Source organism: Dipteris shenzhenensis, chromosome 10 (assembly GCF_047967505.1).
Source record: "Dipteris shenzhenensis isolate YYH24624 ecotype China chromosome 10, Dip_SZ_1.0, whole genome shotgun sequence".
NCBI lineage: Eukaryota > Viridiplantae > Streptophyta > Polypodiopsida > Gleicheniales > Dipteridaceae > Dipteris > Dipteris shenzhenensis.
In genome coordinates this window covers 16,891,528-16,897,825 of record NC_141605.1, presented here as the reverse complement: position 1 = coordinate 16,897,825, position 6,298 = coordinate 16,891,528, and positions in this window count along the sequence as shown.

The window sequence follows — 6,298 nt, the reverse complement described above, 5'->3', positions numbered from 1 at the left end:
CAGGCTGCTTCCTTCGAATTGGATGTCGATGCCTTCCCCTCCCCCTTTGGAAGTACAGAATCACTTCTCATGTTCTCTCCTTCATGTCCTGAGACACCATCGCCCGCTTCCCCTTCCGACTCTACAGTTCCCTCCGCCACCTATTTACCATCCTCAGCAATCCCAAGCCCCCCATGAACTATTAACTCCTCCTTCTGTATAGCTTCTTGCGAAGATCCTTCTTTGCTCCTTTCACACTCAAGCTCATCCCTGACCTTGTGTTACTCCAGGGGTCTATTCTGGAACAAAACGAGTGGATTGGAGGATGAACAAGGCAAGAGGTGATCAGAAGCTCGCGAATTGGAGGATGACAAGGATGAGAGGCGAAGTGAGCAGAAGGCTTGAATCGACCCTCTCTTTATATCTATTGCGCAAGATGGTGAAGAAAAATTTGGAACGGGGCACCTAGCAACTTATCCCTCCCCTCCCCCCGTTCCCCCCATCTTTCAATAACTACTTGAATTTTTTCTCTCATAGCCGCCCTATTCATCCACTAATCACCCTTCACCCTCAACCCCAACCCAAGGCTTCTTGCCTTAGTGGTTTTGCACATTCGACTCACTTCTCGTGTTCCACGCATTCAAGCCTTCCTAGCTCGATACGTGTGAAAGAGCCTCTCCCCAACTATGGACCCTGTCACCATCGGTCCAAGATAGTGTGCCCCTCGATATGAACATGTGTGGATGCATGCGGGGTGGGTGCGTTACCAGAAAAAAAAGGTGAGTTTCACACCCATGCGGACGAGTGCACCTAGCCCCCGTGTGGTTAAGCCCCATTCGATCATGTGGTCGGAAACAATTACATTAGATCGTTCATATGACAAATTCTCATACAGGGCTTACAGGCTGCTCGATGAGCAAACCCTACGAAATCTGTTAGGTTCCTTCCTTAGTAGCAGCAGCGAAAAACATTGACTCGTCCAGACTTCGTGTGTAAAGGATCCCCACTCGGATGGGAATAATCACTGCTCCTGTCTGAACAACAGGCCTGAAACGGAACTTACTTTCCTCAGCTCTCGTTAATACGTATGTACTCTCTCCCTCTCGTTAATACTTTCCTCACCTCTCGTTAATACGTATGCACTCTCTCCCCTTGCCACCTCACCACATGAGCTCGCATCCCCTGCTTTACCTCTCGATTGGAGTGACAGTGGTCTAGGATCACTTTTCCAAGAGGGAAGCCATTAGAATGTGATTGGTCTTAAAGCCACGAGCCACTTCTCTAGCAGCTTGGTGGGAAAGTGTGACCGCACCACTTTCCCACAAACGTCAGAGGGAAGGGGTCTCACCATGTGTCAATTACCTTTTGCACCATCTGTCAGTCTATCTGAGGCATACTAGCCGCCATCTACCAGTCTGTCTAATCGTCATTTGCAACCGTCAATGGCTGTGATCATACTATAGATCATGATTAGACCTACAGTCTGATCATGTGGACCATGCCTTGTTTATTGTGCCACTCAAGCTTGATCACTTTTAGTTTTACAAAGTATAAGAGTTGCCATTTGTCAATTGGAAAATATGTCAGCTATTGTTTTCTTATCTATTGAATGCTTGTGTCATTTCTTTATGGATGTGGTTTTCTATTTCATTGTATTGTTCCGTTAACCATACTTTAATTTAGACGTGGTTTGGATCGTATAGATGGGAGGTTGACTCTGAGGTTTGGTTACAAGTTGCTATAGGACTTGTATTAGAAATGGTTTAGTATTTTCACGTGAATTTGTGATAAGCAAAAAATGTCATTAACTCGAGCTATCTCACACTAGTACATATTTTTATTGTTTGTAGTATGTACATGTTAATCATATCAAGCACCACAATTTTGCCCCAACATCACACCTACCTTAGCATGATTGAATCCAAAATCACCTTCTCCGATGACAAGGGTGCATCCATCAAAATTTATGAATGTTATATATATATATGTATATATATGAATGTTGCTTTTGTCTAAAACCCTTGTTCATGCAATTAACCTTATTATCTTAGGTTAAGGGTAGGGCTTAAAATCTTTGCATGACATTGCTCCTAACTTTCCTTTGTTTCATATGCAATTGTTCAGTTCCTCACATAAAGGACAGGATAGAGTAAACCCAAAGGCTATAGCAATCGTGTCCTCTTTGGGCGTTCTCAATCTAGTACCCTCAAGCTACACATAGAAGGGTGCGCTGACTCACTTCCTCCTCTCACTTGTAAGTGCAAGCACTTACAAGTACCCTAATCTAGCAAATTATATAGATGTAAGGTAGACAGTAGCAATGCCCATACTATTTTTGTGATAACCATTAGATGTGCTTCTAATTTCTTGTGCAAGGTAGATTTGCATGACAATGCCCATTATGGGTCAAATCTTTGTTTTATGCTCTTTAATGGAGTGTGTGCACTAATAGAATGTGCACAAGCATAGACAAACATTAAGATATATGAATTTATTTTGGTTCCAACTAATAAATAGCCTTCCCTTTGATGGTGAAATAAAGCTTTTATTAAAATTTGTGTGCATTACCATCTACAAACTCAATGCATTTATAAGACAGAGAGATTGCAATAATACAAACCAGGGACACAAGATAGAAGGTGAGGGAGGCATGCTTACAATCTTATGAAGTGACAAAACAAAGGAATAGTGAAAAAGCATGATGTACACATGTCTGGATAAGAAGGCGATACTCATGAGCATTCAATCAAATGAAAGTGACACAACTTTTGATAATCTACAGCAATCCCTTGGCAAATGAGATGCAAGCTTCAAATATCCCTACTCCAAGTGCTAAAATCTCCATTTGAAGCTTGCAGAGTTAGAAAATATATTATTCAAAATTGTCAAAGAAAGCCAAACTTGGAGATTAGGAGGTCATACATATCTCTACTCCTCCATTTGAGTTTGCACATTGAGAATATTATTCTTTAAAAATTTCAAAGGAAGACAAACTTGAAGATTAGCAAGAGTACATTGTACAACATTTATGGATTAAAAAATGGTGTTTCCTTGAATGATTGAAATACCACGAAGAGAAACTTTGAGGTTCGGCATTGTTGGAGATTACAAAAAAAAAACCCTCCCTTAAAAAAAAAGTGATTTGGTAGAGGGGAAGGGAAGTAAGAGTAACATAAAGTGAAATAAGAATAAAGCCCTTTAGAAAGCTAAGCAAGAGGCCCAAGTTCACATTAAATTCTTCTTTCCTTTCTATAAAAGTACCTACGACCAAATGTATTTTATATGCATTTTCTTCTAGCCCCTAAAATTTTACTATACCTTAAAAGTAACTTCGCTTTGAAGTCTATTGGAATGTAGTGTACTATGCCAATGTATGAAAATGCACTTTACAAGGCAAAGAATACCATGTGATGTAATTTGACTTGTCCTGAAGGTCTCTCTTACACAGGAGTAAGGAAGGCAATGAACTTTCTAAGAGTGAAACATGTGATAGGCCCCTAATAGATGGTATGGCATGAGAGCAAATTTACAATGTACACCTTTGTTTAAGACTATTACAGCGACATTTATGATACACTATGTTGCTTGATAACAAGATCCTTGAATTAAATATTGCAAAGAATTGGCTACTTGTTCCATTCTAGTTTTCCCTATGAAGTCATTTGATATATATGGCGGCTCCTACACATATTTCAATTGGTACATGCTCCAATTCTCTCATGCTTTGCAATGGATCATGCGATGCAATAATTTTTCTTTCCCAAAAGACTAAGAAATAACATATTTTCCTGTTCTACTCAATCAACATGGTATAGAGTTGACCAATCCAATATATAATCATTTTTAAGCCTAGTTTAAAACATTATAAAATGTGAATACCTATCATGTGATACATGTTTGAGATCATTAAGTGTCTTCATGAGTTCAAACACAAGACACTCTATGTCGTGTTTCAATCCCATCTACTTGTATATTGTACACTTCCTCTTTAACTACATCGTTAAAATGCCTAATTGAAATCTATTTGATGCGGTTTTCACAAGATAATGAATGGTTAAGTCCTAGAGCCTTTACAGTTATTCATTTGACAATTGGAGAATATGTATCATCGTTATCATCGATTCCTTGTTATTATTGAGAGCCACTTGTGGCTAGCTTTCATCTACCTTATAAATTATACTAACATTTGTCGATCCTCTATTAGCATGTTATGGGTTATTTCCCTTGTGAAAGCTCCATTGTATGCCATGTATCGATTTTCATTATCTTTTTATATTTTCAAATTGCCTTTTTTGCCTTATGGATCTTCTCAATTCATCCTCCTTGATGGATCAAGCATCTTAACTCTAGAATATGTAAATATATAGTAAATCCATTTAGGTTTCTTTGAGGTTTTATATTTTGTTTCTTATATTTTCTTGTAGGAGAACTAGGGTGAGAGGGAGAACATGTAGAGCAAATAAGATTAACACAAGACAACAACACCAATTCCTTACAAATGTAAATCTATTGAAAACTAGAAAGCATACATGTAAGCACATATGGGGTGCCATATAGGACTTTGTTCAGGATTCATATTTGGGGTACTTATAGATTTTCTCCATCACTTTTCGATGATGCTCACCTAAATTTTACATAAACTGCCTAATTACGCATACCACATAACTGATGCTTAATCAAAATTTCAACTGTTTGTCAATACAATGTAGGATCTTGAAACTACTCACTCTCAATCTCAAAGGTGTTGTGACCTATATCAATTGGACTACTGACACATTTGCATTCTATCATATCAAACTATTTGAGCATCTCATCAATGTATATTCTCCGATTGAGATATATATATTCTATCATGTTTTCCCAAAAAGTAGTGCAATTTCATCTAGATTTATCATGTAAAAGAGCTTACATAAGTTTTATTGTTGTGATCTGTCATCTCAATCATATTGCCTACTATGATTAGACTATCAATGTAGACTACAATGATTGTCAAATAACCCATTCTCTTGAGTACATAACACACAATCATCTTTGCATCCAATTGATTCTTTTTTACTTGAATCATACCAAAGCTTTTAGAGTCTATTAGACCATAAAGTGCTTTCTCGAGTTTGCATATAATATTCTTCCTTCATTCTACCTCAAAACCTAGTGCTTAGTTCATGTACGTTCTTCCCAAAAAATTCCATTGAGAAAAGCCAACTGGACATCCATCCAAGGGTTTCATTAATGTTCTCACATTTTGATGAATGCATCATTCATGACCTCATTTTTTATCCGAAATAGCATGAGAATAACATCAATATGTTGCTAACCTAGAAAAAATAACTTGTAACTAGATAGCTAAAATCAAAATTACCAATGGTAATGATAGGACAATTGGCAATAATATACTAGTGGGTTGTTTAACTATTATGGTAAAAATATTTTGGTATATTGATATTACTAAAGATACCATGGCTTTTATCGATGACAATAGTTCCTAGTTTGGTACCAAATTCCTACTTACAAAAGGCTTGTGAGAGCCACAAGCACACTTCATTTGGCAAGATTGTAGTCATAACTTCTGTACTTATAGGATGTTGGGATAAGGTGGATCACAATTGAGTCATGAAAGGACCATTGGTGAAGGAGAGTGTTCGTATTGGTTACAAAAGTAGGCGAGTGCTACAATATCTAGCGTACAGGGGTAAGGGTTTACCACAAGTGCAAGCCAATGAATACGATAGGGATTATGAGAGGAGAATGAGGTAATGATATTTCCAATAAGTTATTCTTTCCTTTTTTCTTATATGTGAATCTTGGTGCACCTTGCACACAATACACTTCACATTCGGGTAAGGTGTCAATAGTATCTAGAGAGATTAAATTTATATGTGTCTATGCTTTTGGGTTGTTTGTTTGAAAAGATCTAAGTATGGAGACAAGAAATAGACACTTAGATACCAGGAGTACAACAAGAAAACCATGAGTAGTCATAAGAAGTATTATACAAGTAATGGAATAGGGCTCCAATAGGATGAGGAACAAATTCCTAGAAGATTGAGGTGAGAAGTTTGTGTATATTTGTTGCAAACATCAATTTTTAGATACCTTAGGAGATGTGGGATATGAGAAGCAAGCTCCAAAAGAGCTCCAAAATGGACATTTGATGTTGTTCTTGATTGCACCTATACAAAGACGCCCCACAATCATTGTAATTGGCATTGCAATCCAAAAAAATGAGAAGGAGTTCAAGGTAGAAGGTGATACTACCGATGAGACGATAAGGAAGAGGATGACCTTATTAGCCTTCCACACCACAATGATGATGAGCAAG